Consider the following 17,848-nt stretch of genomic DNA (forward strand, 5'->3'; position numbering starts at 1 on the left):
TAATGAGCATTATCAGCATGGAAACATGTCCTCTGGAATGGTGGCTGAAGCATGAAGGGGCATATGAATGTTTAGCATATCTGGCATGTAAATACCTTGCAAATCTGGCTACAAAAGCACCATGCAAATGCCTGTTCTCACTTTCAGATGACATTGTAAATAAGAAGCAGATAGCAGTATCTTCTGTCAACGTAAACAAACTTGTTTGTCTTAGCGATTGGCAGAATAAGAAGTAGGACTGAGTGGACTTGTAGGCTCACTGTTTTGTTTTTGAGTGCAGTTATGTAACCAAAAAAAATCTGCATTTGTAAGTTACACTTTCACAATAAAGAGATTGCACTTCAGTACTTGTATAAGGTGAATTGAAAAATACTGTTTCTTTTGTTTATCATTTTTACAGGGCATATATTTGTAATCAATAATAATATAAAGTGAGCACTGTGCACTTTGTATTCTGTGCTGTAATGGAAATCAATACTGAAAATGTAGAAAAACATGCAAAAATATTTAATAAATTTCAATTGGTATTCTATTCTTATAAATGTGATTAATCTTTTTAATCACGACTAATTTTTTTGAGTTAATTGCATGAGTTAACTGAGATTAATTGACAGCCCTAAAAAATAATAAAGTTGAAATATTTTTCAAGTATTACAATAGGAACTTATTTTTAGTTCCTGTCAGTAGGTTGTAGGCAATGCTTTTGTAAAATAGAGAAGGTAAAAGAAGCCCTGGATTTTCACACTTATATTACACTGGATCATCATTTGAAAGTGTTCTATATTTTATAAAACATGAACTATATATAATCAGCTCTCCTGGGGAAGAAAGAAATATTTTTTCCCCATGTGAATATTGTGAATTGTACTGATGGAATTATAAAAAAAAACAACCACACCTGTCTCCTTATGAACTCTTCATTCCTTAGCTTGGCTAGATCTGTTTAATATATACTACATACACCTCTACCTCGATATAACGCTGTCCTCGGGAGCCAAAAAATCTTACCACGTTATAGGTGAAACCACGTTATATCGAACTTGCTTTGATCCGCCGGAGTACGCAGTCCCACCCCACCCCACCCCCCGGAGCACTGCTTTACGGCGTTATATCCGGTTGTATAATATCTGGTCGTGTTATATTGGAGTAGAGGTGTATATGGAGCCAGATCCTCAGATGGTGTAATCAGCAACATATTGAAATCAGAGTTAAACTGATTTACCAACTGAAGATCTGGCACATAGCATATAGGATTGTAGAAGTAGTAGAAAACTCAGTGAGAAAACTAAATAAAGCATGTCAAACTTAGAACATCTTAATTTCTACATGACTAACTCCACTGGATCCTGAAGGAGAGATTATAACCATGTTGCAGTCCTAGACTATTTTTTAGGCAGAATGGCAAAAAGTTTCAGACACTTGGTTTATAAGTATGAAGCCCACTTTACATAAGACAAGATGACTATTCCAAGTCCTTTCACACTTGGCTTAAGAAACAAAGTAGTATGTTTATATTTTTTTCTCCTAGCTGTTGCCATAGGAAATATCCAGCATCATTACTGATAATCTTCCTCTCAGCTCCCTTTGTTTTTCTTTTTTAATTTTTATTCTTCATTAAATGACCCTTGTACTCACAAAAATGCACTCTCAATAAAATAAAGCAATTATCACTTAAAAATATAAATCAATATTGTATTTTGCTGTTACCATGCATTCTATATTTAATTCAGAATAATAATAGTACAGAAGAAAACGCTAGGAGCTGTCTGAATATGAAGTCTCTGGAGGCACCACATTTAAATTAAAACTCTTATAAGGCAGATATCTTGAAAAGGAAATAACATCTGTGCTTCCTAAAGTCTTTGAAAGATCTTTTTCACTGGATAATCATTCATTCCAGGCACTCATTATTATTTGGAGACAAGCCCTTACTGAAGGCTTAAATCGAGATAACTCAAAATCACACATTTTGCAAGCCTCCCTCATTTTACTGTCCAAAAATCTTTGGTATAGTCTGCTTTAACAGTCACTGCAGTTGCCAAACTCCTGAAACCAAATGTAAAAAACAAAACCCAAGCAGTACAACTACATTTCTGTTGACAATTTCATTGCTGGAAAAATAGACACAATGATATTCAGGGGTGACTTACTAAATGTACTGCTGGCCAACTGCTTTAGTTTACTGTTTCAACTCATTCTGAATCAGGGAGGTTGTTGGGAAGTTCATAAGCTGTCAACGGGGAGCAAGGAGGGCTCATGCGCCTACTGGAGCCACTTGCTAACTCCTGCTTGCCTGGGGAGAAGCCATACATTTGTTTACAAAGGCCTATTTCTGCCACCTTGGTGTTGGCCCCTCTGTTTCACTGAATGGACAATTACCCTTGGTGGAGAAACAAAGAAGAACAGAGGGGAGGGGGCTAAAAGAGAAGGAAAACTGGCCAGGTGCAACCTATCCCTGTATACGTCTTGCACCGACACATAAATTATAGTAAGACTAAGCCCTACGTAATTAGGAATTCTCATATTGATACTACATTTCAATATGATGGTCTCCAAATAAGGAGATAAGATTAGCTAATGTTAGCCTCAAAAAAATGAAGAGTGTCCTGCCTAAAGAGGCATATGTTCAGCATATATTCTGTCCTCACCTCTCTTAAATTCTGATCGCAATTTAGTAATACAGATCAAGGTGGATACAAATTGATTACTTTTTAAAATTAAAAAGCAGATGTTTTATTTAAATTACATCCAGGTTCGTTTTTTTTTAAATAAACCTGGATTTAAGTTCATTTTAGTGTTTTTTTTAAATAACCCTATTTAAAATTAAATTATGATAACCTATGTTAAGGCCTACACTTACTATAATTATTAAAATCACTTTAAATTACATTTTAAGAATATTAAGTAGTACATGTTTGCTGCCAAGTTTTGAAGCAAGTGAAGCCACTGAACTGGTGGAAGCCACTGATTAAGCACCTGGAATCAGTTTGTTGAAGTGCTAAAATGACTCTCACCACACAGTAAGCAGTGGGGACCTTTGTCTGGCTTGTCGAAGAAGGTGTGTTGCCCCTTTAAGAGTTATCTGCTGCCTGGAGGCAGCTCCATGCCAGGTCAGCATAGGGATGCTGACCTGACTCAACCCTCTTTCCCCAGGTGACTAGAAGAGAAGGGGACTATGTAAGCTTTGGTTGACTGTCCAGTGTAGCTACTCTGTAGGGAATGGAAACAGTGATCTGATAAAATGTACTGGGAATGGATTTAAAAGAGGTATTCTTTAAAGGAATGGAAATGGGGGGAGGGCTGCCAGCAGCTCCATGCGTATATGTAATGATTATGGAATTACCTGCACTGTACAGTTTTATCTGCCAGCTACTCCCAAATATTTAGGAATAAAGTTTTGGCTTAATTAAACCACATCCGGTCTCTCCTAGCCTTCTTTTAAAGTTCTGGCATAGCCGAACAATAGCTTTTGACAGCAGTAGCCACTTCTGCACGTAGAGAGAAAATAATTTTCTTTATTTTCAGTTTATTCACCTAGTTCAGTTTAGTGACACGTTCTTTCAAAGGTAAGGAATGAAATGGGAGTTAAAAAGCAGGAAAGTTTCTTTTCTTCTTCCAATCTCTGAATAGAACTAGGTATGAGAGGATGAGATACACTAGCTCTAAAATCTTGAAGGACTGGTCACCAGAAACAATCAGTTCAGTTCACTAACAACAGATGTTTCTTTTGTTAAATAAACCAGTTAAGTTTTAAATTAAAAACATGTTCTGATAGACTTTTGGTTTTTTTAATGTATCCAGCACATTTAAGGTAGTTTTAGTTAAATAATTAAAAACCAATTTAAAATGCTGCTTTTTGTGAATTTAATTGAATCCCAATTTCCATCCAACTAAATCGTGACACATATCACAAGTAAAAAAGTAATTATCTAGTAAATAAGAAATGCATCATTCACCATTTTTAACATAAAAAATGTAAAATTTAAGAATCTGAATAAATGTAAATTAAGCTGTATAATCACTTAAATAAATGTGTATATTATGTATTCTCCTGGTTAGCATAAAGAAACACCAAATTTAGTGTAAATGCTATATTCAGTTGCAAATAAACATATTCTAATTGCTACCAACCAATTAGAACCACACTTTCTTTAGGAAAATAACTAAAAAGTACAAATGCAAAACAAGATTAAAATTGATTATTTAAATCAAGGTTTCTTGCTTGTCAATTTAAATCATGATTTTAATCAATCCACTCTGATGTGGAAAATTGCCTATTCACAACTACAATCAGGTCAAACATATTTTCAGTTCTAATCTAGCCAGAATATGAACCCAGATCTCCTAAAGAGAAAGGCCACTTCGGGAGGGAGAGGGCAAGGAAAAAAGTTATATTCTTCTGTCAAGGCTTTCAGGAACAATGTATTCAAAAGATTCCAAAGAGTAAAAACAAAGTAATTGCTACACACAGCTAATGGAACAGAAAGTTAGTTTAGAGCAGAGGTCCCCAAACTGTGGGGCACCCCCCCGAGGGGGGGCCTGGAGGACCGTTCGGGGGGTGCAGCGGGACCATAGGGGCCGTGTAGGGAGCACCACCCAGCCCTGCTCTGTGCCCAGCTCTGCGCCAGTCCCAGCTCCCAACCCCACTCCCAGCCCCAGCCTCGCCTCCAGGCTTGCCCCTCACCACAACTTCCGCTCCCAGCCCTGGCTCCTGGGGGGATGGAACCACTGACAGGAGGCACGACCCTGAAAAGTTTGGGGACCATTGGTTTAGAGTATTTCCAATTATTAACTAAAATGAGTCCTGTGCTTTCCTGTAAACAAAGTCAAATAGCTCTGGTCAGAGGCACATAATTGGTCAGCCCACTCACAATTCACTGTATGCTTTTTAAAATTATTTTGGCAGCATAGATCTTTCTGTTTTGGAAACTTCTAAGGGGCCTGTCACTATTGTAAATATGCAAGGAATGGTGTTCACCACAAAAATTACCTAACTAGAAACAAGTTTCAATGTTGATCTTTTTTCTGACAAGAGCTACTTCTCACGGAAATTAGAGATTTGTGAGATTTAAAATGAAGTTACTTTGACGTATCTATGGGAAAAATTCAAAATCCAATCATTTGGAGTTTTGGAAACAAATTTGATTCACAAAGAATGTGAAAACACAGAGGAAAATAAAAAAAATCCTGACTAAACCGTTGTGTAGTCTGATGTCCACACATTCCTATTACTCTCCATTTAAATCAATGAAAACAAACATATCCACAAGAGGACAGACTATATAAGTAACTTGTACAGATTTTCAAACACATAATCTTTGCTTTGCAGAAGTTTGCAGGTTAAAGATTCCCCAGGCAGTTTAAATGTGCACAACCAGCATACACAGCTCATTTTAACAATGAAGTCTTTACAATGTTCATTTTCTGTAGTTTATAGACAAAATCCTTTTTGTTTCACATTTTCCCCTTTGTGAACAGATTTTATTTGCTCAAAGCAAGGGCAATTTCACTCTGGAATCAAAAGTCCTTTGTGTCCCCTTTTTAAAGTATTTCAGAATAGTAGGTAGTACAGTGCAGTCCCAATTAGACCTGAGCTTTACTCGTTTAACATATCTGGCAATACCAGGTAGCAATAAATCGAACAGTGCAGATTTTAATTCTTTCCTTGATAGTTTCCATGTATCTGGGAGGACAACAACCAGCAGGGGCGGCTCCAGGCACCAGCACACCACGCACGTGCCTGGAGCGGCAAGCCATGGGGGGCGCTCTGCCGGTCGCCAGTAGGGCGGCAGGCAAGTTTCCTTCAGCGGCATGCCTGCGGAGGGTCCGCTGGTCCCGCAGCTTCGGCAGACCTCCTGCAGGCTGCCGCTGAATCCGCGGGATCAGGGACCTCCCGCAGGCAAGCCGCCAAAGGCAGCCTGCCTGCCGTGCTTGGGGCAGCAAAATAACTAGAGCCACCCCTGACAACCAGCACTTCCTCTTCCCAACCTGATTCCTGCCAGCCCATTGTTAGGACCACCCCTTGTATGAGGGTTAAGGGGGACTGGAAAAGAGGTTCGGGTTGTCTTCCCTCTGTACCTAAATTCACTTTCAACTCAAATTTATTAAGGAACCATATTCCATCTCTAATGAGTACCTGCACTAGGCACCTGCCAACTACTATGTTGCATCATTTTGACCTGACCTCCTTACCTATATCTCCAGATCTATAAGCTGCTGTGGGAAAGGCAAAAAAATCCACCCCACCTCAGACAAACTGGTGGTGAGGGAAAAATTCTTTCCCAGCCCCAGTGAAAAAAGGTGACTAGACAAGACCACATCAGATCAAAAATTCAGTTCTATTCTGAACCCATGGGGTATAGGGTAGGAACTGCTGACCAGTGATTGAGAGCTAGTTCCTTCCAGCATGCAGGAATATCAATAACCTCCCTCATGATGGAGAAGGGAATCTATTTCTTGTTATTACACAAGATTATTTGTGGACGTAATTCTCTTGCACACCCCTTTTATAACTCTGGGCTATGTTGTATACTGAACTACGTGACCACACAGAGCAATAAGGGTCAGTTAGACTCCTTATTATACCTTTGTTTGGGCCTAGACATGGAGTTCAGCCATATGGTAGTAGGTGGCTGCAGAGTATCCACTTACTACACCCACCCTCAACCTCTCTGCCAGCATCTGGGTCATTAGCTTTGGCTCTGCCATCCCCGACCCCCCCCCCCCCACTGAACATACTGGCCAACACAGCTGAGCCAGCATTGATGGTGTGGTAATTTACTACTGGTATAAGCCAACTGCAAACTATTTCTCCTTCCAGTAGAGCAATGGGGAACAGAGCGGGACCTGTGTCTCAGACCAATGTGTCTAAGACATAGTGCCTCCTGGGGTGATGCAGTTTGTGCAGCAGGCCTGTCAGGGCCAGTCACACAGTCTAGTCTTTATTCTTCAAAACCATGTGTGAAAATGTATGATGCAAGAAGAAGAAAAGCATAAGAATTGGGCAATATATTCTAGAAAACATTAGTTGGGAGATACAATGTCTGATCATTGAATGGCCATCATTTTCTACTTTTATGCAAGGTGGTTAATTTTTAAGATCTTTAAGCTCTTCTATAAATAAATATTTGATTTTACTTGGTCATTTCTGAAGACACATTCTTTTTTTTATGTGTTTTCCATCATAACTATGCCTTTTTAATAGTACTTTGTGAAAAAACATAGGGCCAGATTCTCATCTCATGTAAATGGGAGCAGCTTTGTGGACTTCAGTGAAGATTCCCAATTACTCCAGCTAAGGACCTGATTTTGAATGTTTAGCCCTGCAAAGTTGTTGATATTAATCCCACACTTACTGCATTGTTTTTATAGATACCTTTCTAATGTTATACTTTAATGTGGCATATATCTCACTTCTGTTACTTCTTTTTTTAAAGCTGATTTTACTTTTTTAAAGTAATTTCCTAATATATGGTGACTTTGGCTGATACAAACAAGACAGCATAGCATAACACTCTTCAAATCTGACCATACAATTTCTGAAACAAACTATAGGTACAGTTTGACATATACATGGGAGTGGACAGCCTTGGGGAAAAAAGAATATCACTTCAATTTATTTCTCTCATTTCCTCCCTCTGTCCCACCTTTTATGTTCACACATATGCCCATTTTTGTTTCACGATACCTAAATTATCCCTCTTCCACCACAACTCTTGAATGTATTTAAGACTGACTCCACATTGCAGAAGAATTGAATCTTTGATCGTTAGGATGGCTGAGTTAAAATATTTTGGTTGGATAGGAAGTGGCATAGTCTATGTACCTCATCTTTCTTGATCATACTGTAGTCATTTATATTTACCATGATACTGTACTTTTATTAGGCACTTAAAATGTGAGTGTCTTACCACACTCTTGGGAGTTTCTGGCTTGCTAGACCAAAACAGTGACTTGTATAGATTAATCAGGTTTCAGTGAGATGAGGCTGCCAACATGGGAGAAATATGAGGGTGTCAGGAATGGGTTTGCCACTTCCCTACAGGTTATTTTCTCAGCTTCCTGGTTGGCCACGGAAGGGAAGTTTTCAAACCCTGCCAGTGGTTAGAGGACAGCTGGGAGAGGAGTAAAGAGAGATACTACCACCCTCCTCCAGCAGTAGGTTGTTCACCTTCTTCCTTTCAGAGGTTAACTTTGATGGTTGCAGGTGTCAGATCATCAAATATTTTCAGGTTTTGGATTTGTGTTCTCTGCTTTTGTTTCCAGAACATAGCAGTTATTTTGAATCAGGAAAGAATTCCTTCTTTCAACATAGTGGCCCTGCTGTTAGGATGGTGACAGCTTCCATTTTCTCTTGAGAAGTGAATAGGAGGTCATCACTCAACATTTAGCTATTAAAGGGTAGGTTCAGCTGTTTCTGATAGGAATTATTTGATGTTCTTTTACACTTGAAAACTCATCCTAAATCATAAATGGTGGCCTGGGAAACATAAGGCTAAAGAGAAGGTGTGTTGGGGACAAGCATTAGAACACTTAGTTTGCTGCAAGCTGGGATCTAAATCTGCACTGTACTAACCTGCTGCCCACTAAGGCTGCACCTACATTGCACAGTTCTTTTGGTGGCATGTAGAGTATATACTTGGGTAGCCCCCAGCACGGGTTTAAGTAGCAGTGCAGATGATGAGGCACAGCTTAGGCAAGTAGAGTATAGACACTCCTGAAGGATGTGGATATGTACCTGAGTTCACGTCCTCCTAGCTACTGGAGTCTTTCCCCACCACAGAAAAAGATCCAGCACTGGGGAAAGAGACTCTGGCATGGAGGAAGGCAGCAGGGAAAGGCTCTAGCGGCTTCCCGCCGCCAGAGCCATTCTCAGCTACATGGAAAAGCTTTAGCAGCCTGAGGAGGTGGGGGGAAGACAGCTGGGAAGCTCCCAGCTGCTGGAGCCCTTCCCACCACAGGGAAAGGTTCTGGCACCAGGGAGGCAGCAGGAAAAAAGCTAAGCCTTTCCCCGCTGCCTCCTTCTGCCAGAGCCTTTCCTTCACTATGGTAAAAGCCTCTGACAGCAGGGAGCAGCCTTTCCCAGTGGCCTCCCCTCTGCCAGAGCCTTTCACTGACACACACAGCTACGCAGCACCGTGTGAATGTGGTGTGCTTTTCTCTGCAGCATGTAGCTATATGCTTGCCATGTAGATGTAGCCTAAATGTCCGTGTGGACCCTGCTGCCACGCATTAAAAGCTCTATAGTGCACTTCAATCTACCCTGCTTTGAAATGGGAGTACATTAATAAACACTAGGGAACTTTTAGTGTCTAGCATCAGGATCCATAGAGACACCCTTAGTACATAGCAAGCCTATGTGTGGTACACTTACATGCCAACTTGCCACAAACATAGTGTTTGTTTCTAAGGGCTTATCTATACAAAGCACCTCTCTTCCATTTCCATTACCACCATGCTCATATTTTCAGTCTGTGAGCCCAAACGTCTCCGGAGAACATTCCATATTTTTGGGAGGGCATTGCCAATGTTCTGTAGTTAAATCTGGAGCTTGAGCCTTTGTTGGAGCTTGTAAAGCCTTCTTGAAATTGAACATAGGAGCAGTGACTAATATGATGAGTTACCTTACATTTAATTATAAAGTTGGTAAAGCTGGAGTCAGAAACTTTTAATTGAAAATTACTATTATATACGCCTGTGCATTTATTGAAGCTATCGAAAGCAGGAATGACAATAAAATAATAAACAGTATGCTAAAACTTATTTCCACATCATAATTGCCTTTCATGTGTGGTTTGAAAAAATGAAAAACTTGAACATTAGTTAACCTAGATACAACTACTAGGCCTAATAAACCAGGGTTTGAAACACATTTTCTGCCAGAACAGTATCCCAGATGGAGAATGGATTGGATGAAAACAGATCTGTCTTACTTACACCTTTTAAAAACCCTGTGGGGTTGAAAATTAATCATCAAACAGAATAACTCTGTGAATAAGATATTGTGTATTAACTCAGAGAATGAGGATTAGTCCTGATTTTTCAAGTTTGTATCTTTTGGGTTCTTTTAATTACATCAGAAGATCTGATAGTGAAAGCTGTATGAGTTATGTCATTTCATCTCTGTAATTTCTATTATTGTTTTTGCTTAAATACCTGCTTTCAAAAAATAAAATAAAATAAAATAAAATAAAATAAAATAAATAAAAAGCATCAGAAGCTCTTGTCTTGATTTCATAAGGTCAGCATAAAGATTTAATGTCATAATATATCATAGATATTCCATATTACTATCTCCAAGAATTTTGAAAAGAAAACTGAGAAAATGCTTAATATATAAATAGCAATCTTTCTTAATTTATATGTCACTAAATAGAACATTAAATAGAACACTAAAATTTAGGGCTGTCAAGAGATTAAAAACAATCACGATTAATCGTGCCATTAAACAATAATAGAATACCATTTATTTAAATATTTTGGGATGTTTTCTACATTTTCAAATATATTGATTTCAATTACAACACAGAATACAAAGTATAAAGTGCTCAGTTTATATTTCTTTTATTACAAATATTTGCACTGTAAAAACAACAGAAATACTACTGTAATGCAATCTCTTTATCATGAAAGTTGAACTTACAAATGTATGATTATGTACAAAAAACTGCATTCAAAAATAAAACAATGTAAAATTTTAGAGCCTACAAGTCCACTCAGTACTACTTCTTGTTCAGCCAAACGCTCAGATGAACAAGTTAGTTTACATTTGCAGGAGATAACGCTTCTTGTTTACGTCACCTGAAAGTGAGAACAGGTGTTCTCATGGCACTGTTGTAGCTGGCATAGCGAGATATTTATGTGTCAAATGCCCTAAAGATTCATATGTCCCTTCATGCTTCAACCACCATTCCAGAGGACGTGCGTCCATATTGATGATGGGTTCTGCTCGATAATGATCCAAAGCAGTGTGGACCGATGCATGTTCATTTTCATCATCTGAGTCAAATGTCACCAGCAGAAGGTTGATTTTCTTTTTTGGTGGTTTGGGTTCTGTAGTTTCCACATCACAGTGTTGCTCTTTTAAGACTTCTGGAAGCATGCTCAACACCTAATCCCGCTGAGATTTTGGATGGCACTTCAGATTCTTAAATCTTGGGTCGAGCGCTGTTGCTATCTTTAGAAATCTCACATTGGTGCCTTCTTTGCTTTTTGTCAAATCTGCAGTGAAAGTGTTCTTAAAAGAAACAACCTGTGCTGGATCATCATCTGAGACTTCTATAACGTGACATACATGGCAGAATGCGGGTAAAACACAGAGCAGGAGAAATACAATTCTCCCCCAAGGAGTTCAGTCATAAATTTAATTAACACATGATTTTTTTTAACGAGTGTCATCAACATGGAAGCATGTCCTCTGGAATGGCAGCCGAAGCAAGAAGGTGCATACGAATTTAGCATATCTGGTGTGTAAATACCTTGCAATGCCAGCTACAAAAGTACCATGTGAATGCCTGTTCTGACTTTCAGGTGACATTGTAAACAAGAAGCAGGTAGCATTATGTCTGGTAAATGTGAACAAACTTGTTTGTTTTCGCGATTCGATGAACAAGAAGTAGGATTGAGTGGATTTGTAGGCTCTAAAATGTTACCTTTTGTTTTTAAGTGCAGTTTGTGACAAAAAAATCTACATTTGCACTTTCATGATAAAGAGATTGCACTACAGTACTTGTATGAGGTGAACTGAAAAATACTATTTCTTTTGTTTATCATTTTTGGAGTGCAAATATTTGTAATAAAAAATAATATAAAGTGAGCATTCTACACTTTGTATTGTATTCTATGTTGTAATTGAAATCAATATATTTGAAAATGTAGGGAAACATCCAAAATATTTAATAAATTTCAATTGGTATTCTATTGCTTAGCAGTGTGATTGGCAATTAATTGCAATCAATTTTTGTAATCGTGATTAATTGTTTTGAGTTAATTGTGTCAGTTAACTGCAATTAATCAAGAGCCCTACTAAAATTACAATGTTTTTTCTTTATCGGTTCTCAGGGAGGCATAGCTCCAATTTGTACATAACAGGTAGTTTACCTGGCAGGTGTAGATTACTGCATTAATAGCTCAAATCTTTTCCTTAGTAATAAATAATTTACATTATTTAAAAGCTGAGGACTTTAATGAATATACAGGGAGGAAAGATGCTGTAAAACATGGAACTAAATACATGGCTATATTTTAAACTAACTTTCCACATTGCGTGAGCCTTTCAAATCCCACTGTTTTTAGATGCTTTTTTAGTCTGTGTTTAAAATAACGCTTTGGGGCAAATATGTCAGTATGGTACATGGAAAATTAATTGCTAAACTCCCAGTGGAAGCTTCTCCACTAAGTCCCAAAACATCTTGCAGAATACGTACATCAAATAGCTGTACTAAAAAGTCAGATTTTCAAAGTGAGATGGAAATCTTGTCATGAATACTACATCCTGTTTCACCTATTGTATAAAAATTATCCAATATTTTCTTCTGATTTATATTTCTGTGTTGTGTTGATTGCTGCCTTGTATTTTGATAAATGAAGCTACTGTTATGGAAGGTAATTAGGCTCTAAGGAGCTCAGATTCCACTGAAAGGTGTCTGGCTTAAGAGAAAAAAATCGATGAGATGGTATTTTATAGTATCATTTATTTGTTTTTCTCTCCCTAGTAATAGTCTTGAACTGATGGTGGATTGGAATTCAGGGTGCCATTTTAGTAGGGTTGTTATTTTTTTTAAACCCAGGCTCGTTGACATAACTATTCGAGGCATAGGCGCCAACTTTCTCTGGCGCCGGTGGGTGCCTGTGCTCCTCCGCACCTTTCCCCACCCCGACTACACCCCATCCCTGCCCCCATTCCAACCCCATCCTCAAAGTCCCTGCCCTAATTCTTCCCCCTCCCTACCTCAATTGGATCCCTTCCCCAAATCCCTGTCCCGGACCCACTTCTTCCCCCAGTGCGCCGCGTTCCCCCTCCTCCCCGCCCCGCGAATCAGCTGTTTTGCAGCACAAGCACTGGGAGGGAGGGGGGAGAAGAAAAATGCGGCAGCACAATTGCAGAGGAGGCAGAGGTGGAGGAGAGCTGGAGCAGGGGGGTGGGGCAGGGCCACAGGGAGCTGCCAGTGGGTGCTGAGCACCCACCAATTTTTTTCCGTGGGTGCTCCGATTCAAGGTCATTATTTACTCAATAGTTTACAGTGGGTCAGATTGATTTAACTCTCAGCACTCCAAACATAACTCTTTTGGAGAAGTTGCAAACTATTGTATGTGTTTGCTCTCTGGAAATGTTATTAAATGGATCTCTGACAACAGCACTTTTGTATTTTGTTCTATACTATTGGAGCTAGTACTATGTTGATACACACATTTTGATTCACTTTCAAATAATGACTGTTACTTTTTAATACACACATAAATATTAAAAGTGTCTATTCCACATTTTAGAGTAATGCTCAACAAAATATTTACAGAAATAAAAATCCAATGCATCCAAAACCGGTTAATTGTTTCAAACCTCCAGTTGTGAATATTAAAATATCAGAGATGCTATTGTGCTAAACATTTATAGAGGAAAAGAATGAGCACAGACCTTATATGTCATGTTTCAGCCTGGCAAGACCTTTAGATCTGACCTGGAACAGTTTTGTAGTAAAAATGCTGAAAAAGCACCTAATAGCACAGGCAGGCATATATAAAGAAGTGCAGTGCCTCATGATTGTTAATAACATCCTATTGAGAAAAACACTAACATTTCTAATTAGAATTAAAATTCAAAATATAAATCAAGAATTACATGGTGATGTTTCATATATCACTCTATTTTATGAAAGCATGAAACTACTGTGATTGTCTAGAGTAAATTTAGAAGATAAAAGGAAGATAGTTTATTAAAATAGTTCTAGTGGAGATTCTGAAACTTAATGGGACAGGTAAATAATCTTTCTGCTAAATTCCATATAGACTTGTTTGTTTAAAATTAGTTCAAGTACTTAAACTCAGAGTAGTTTTTTCCCTGATGACTGACAAGTAACAGCTGAGAATATCAATTGAGTTTATTTACTTGAAAGAGATTGAAAATCTGTTGGATTTTAGTGGGACACTTCTTTGGAAAAAATATTAAATATTATAATGATCTTTAATTTTTTTGGTAGAATCTGTTGAAAATTAAGGTGTGTTTCTTCTTTCTTTTTTTTTAATTTGGCAATGGTTAAAATTGATTTATGACTTCTCTCTTGCAAATTGGACTGAGTTTTTAATATTACTTTAAGTAAATAAGCAGTCAAACCAAGGTTTTGAACAGTGAACTGCAGATAAGTTTAGTACAAAATGCAATCATTTTATTAAAGAACTAAAGAAGAACAAGTTAGTTATCTGAAGTGACTCAATTAACCTTAATCCAAACCAAAAGTGACATAAATTCCAGGGATTTTAATAAGTGTTGTCAGTATTTAATTGTACTTTTATATAAATTGGAATTAATGCCTGGGTGCAGATGACCAAGGACTATGATTACAGCCCTTAATTTGTTCAGAGGGCACATGAGTAGGCTGGTTTTCTGTGAGGACAGATATATGCAGCATAAGCTAAAGAGGAGGGATGGTGCCTGAGATTGCGTCTTGATCACATTGTACTGTACCATGTGTAGGGTAGCCAACTTTCTGGGTGCAGAAGGGGGCTCAGGGCTGAGGCAGAGGGTTGGGGTGTGGAAGGGGGAGTGGGGTGCGGACTATGGGAGGGAGCTCAGAGCTGGGGCAGGCAGTTGGGTTGCGGGAGGGGATGTGGGCTCCAGGAGGGAGTTGGGTGTGTGAGGGATCTCAGGGCTGGAGAAGGGGGTTTGGGGTGTGGTGCAGGCTCCAGGCGGCGCTTATCTGAGGCAGTTCCCAGAAGCAGTGACATGTCCTCTGGCTCCTAGGCGCAGTGGTGGCCAGGGAGGCTCCATACACTGCCCTCGCCCACAGGCACCGCTCCCGCAGCTCTCATTGACCATGGTCCCAGACAATGGGAGCTGCAGAGCTGGCTCTCAGGGTGGGGACAGCGGGGACAGAGCCTCAGGGCCGCAGGGACATGCCAGTTGCTTCCAGGAGCCACGCAGAGCCAGAGCAGGTCGGGAGCTTGCCTTAGAGCTGCTGTGCTGCCGACTGGACTTTTAACAGCCCTGTCAGCAGTGCTGACCAGAGCCACCAGGGGGTCCTTTTTTGACTGGTCGAAAACTGGACACCTGGTAACACTATGTAGGCCTGGCTTGATGTGAGTAATTAATCATGGGGAAGTTTTCATTTTTTGGACAGCAGAATTAGGCCGGTAACTAGATCAGCAGGCTGAACATGCAATGTTTGTGCTAAGATAAGTAAATAGGTCTGTGAGTTAAAAAACAGAATGTTTGAGCTAACTAAGATAAAAAGGGAGAACAGCCAGGGAACAATTTACTAAGAACAAAATGACAGTGGAAAAGAGAAGTTGGGAGCACAAAAATGAGATAAAGTCGAACATGGACAGCATGTGGCCAAAGCACGTTTTACAGGGCTTGGTTACTGTAAAGTAACCAAGCCAATCCTAAAATGAGTGCTTGAATGTACAATGAATATAATATGATGTGTAAACCTGAAGTGGGTTTCTGTGTAATGTTGGATGTGTGGTATACCCTGTACCTACTTCTTCCGTTTGAGCCTAATCAACTCAAATCAATCAATCAAATTAACTACTGCACGATCAGATCTCTGGGGAAAATTCTAAGAAAAAACAGAACTCTGGTGAACAAACTCATTTGTTCTTGAGAGCTTTAGACAGCAAGTTCACTGCCATTCATTCAATATAGCACAATAATAGCAAGTCATTTTTAAAAACTCCTGACTTTTAGTCCCATATTTCATAATGAGCCTAAAGTCATATACAAAAAGATGGTTACTATTGTACTAGTGAGGGATTCAAACTACGCTGTGTGGGCAATTGGGAGCTGTTGAAACCACATACTACATGATCTGAACAAGATCACTACACCCTGAGCTTAGCTTACACTGGGTTTTATTTGATTTCTCTGAGCAGAGGCTGGAGTGTTAAAGAGAGATAAAGAGAGGGAAGAATGGATAGAGAGATTAAAAAAGGCAGCTGTGAGAATGGTTTGGGGTTTTTCCCCCCCAATTCAGCACCAATAACTAAGATGAGGACAAAGAGTGAGGGTTCTTGGTGCATGTTAGCTTTTATAGCTTAGTAAATCCATATCAGTCAGATGTAGTCTTGAAAATACCATCCACATTTTAGATCTTTTTCATGGCTGAAATGTACACTTGCTAAAGCCCATATTAGAGCCAAATGGAATTCCTAAGGCACTTAATGCATAGTTCCAAAATCCTGATTTCAGCTGAGGTCTCCCTGAAAAGCTAGGATTTGGAATTAAGCACTTCTCACTATGGTAGATCACGAGATGGTAGGTCATGAGATATCAGACCTTAAAATTGCAACGTAAGGGTGTATATAAAAACTATATTAGATCAGGGATTTCTGATATGAATTAGCTGAAAATTCTCTCTCCCTGGAAGGCCTGTACAGATAAAGTCATGTCACAGTATTATGACAACCTGCCTTTCCAGGTTGAAGGCTATGAAAAAAGAGTTCCAAGAAAAATTGTAATAATGCTTATGAAATGCTCACAAGGTGGGAAGGTCCCAGAGCCCAGACTCCCTCCAGGAGTCTTAGGGCTAGTCTACACTTACATGCCAGTTCGACGCGGAGAGTTCGACTTTTCGGAGTTCGAACTATCGCGTCTAATATAGACGCGATAGTTCGAACTCCGGAAGTGCTCCGTTCGACTCCGGTACTCCACCACTGCAAACGGCGGTGGCGGAGTCGACCTTGGAGCCGCGGAGTTTGGTTCCGCGGCGTCTGGACGGGTGAGTACTTCGAACTAGGGTACTTCGAATTCAGCTACGCTATTCACGTAGCTGAATTTGCGTACCCTAGTTCGACCCCCGTTCTTAGTGTAGACCAGGCCTTAGTTTTTTAGCTCTACAGCCCGAGCCCCACAAGCCCAAGTCAGCTGAAATGGGTCAGTCACAGGTATTTACTTGCAGTGTAGACATACTATTAGATACCGCCTTTAACTCTTTGCAACTTCCAGGATCTCTCTGATGCCATTTGTGAATGTTAGCATTATGGAAGTATTACCTGCTGATTCTGTCTACGCCCTCCATGACAGTGCTCCTAGAGAGGCAGAGATAGCAAGAGCCCTCATACTATCCTGTGCTAGAAAACAACTGTTTCAGTTCATGGCAGGGCCGGCTCTAGACACCAGCCCTCCAAGCATGTGCTTGGGGCAGCACTTTCTAAGGGGCAGGGCAAAACCCCCACCTTTTTTTTTTTTTTTGCTTGGAGTGGCAAAAAGCCACTTGCCCTGTCAGCGCACGAGCCGTGATCGGCGCCCCCTGCCCAGCCCAGTGGCACCCTGCACAGCCCGCTCGGGCAGGGAAATGCCGTGCCGCCCTGGGGAGACTCAGAGCGGCAGTGGCAGCAGGACCCCTCCTCCGTCTCTGCATCCCAGGCCCCGCTTCCCTCCCTCCCCAGCTCCTCACACACTCCGGGAGCCCCTCTCGCAGCCGCAGCCCGGGCTCGGCTCCCCATCCCTCCCCGGCTCCTCACACACTCCAGGAGCCCCTCTCGCCGCCGCCGCCGCAGCCATGCTCGGCTCCAGGGCCCAGGCTGCGGCGGCGAGAGGGGCTCCCAGAGTGTGAGAGGAGGCGGGGAGGGAGGGAGGGAAGCGGAGTCCCCTGGAGCCGAGCCCAGGAGGTGTGAGGAGGTGAGCGGCCGGCTG

General features: G+C 40.3%; 1 protein-coding gene across 1 annotated transcript in view; it reads right to left on the bottom strand.

Moving 5' to 3' along the window:
• Positions 1 to 17,848, bottom strand: part of SNX29 (sorting nexin 29) — a 393,141-nt gene that overhangs the window by 110,927 nt on the left and 264,366 nt on the right. The gene's annotated exons all lie outside the window — the stretch shown is intronic.

This window comes from Mauremys mutica, chromosome 11 (genome assembly GCF_020497125.1).
Source record: "Mauremys mutica isolate MM-2020 ecotype Southern chromosome 11, ASM2049712v1, whole genome shotgun sequence".
NCBI classification, from domain to species: domain Eukaryota; kingdom Metazoa; phylum Chordata; order Testudines; family Geoemydidae; genus Mauremys; species Mauremys mutica.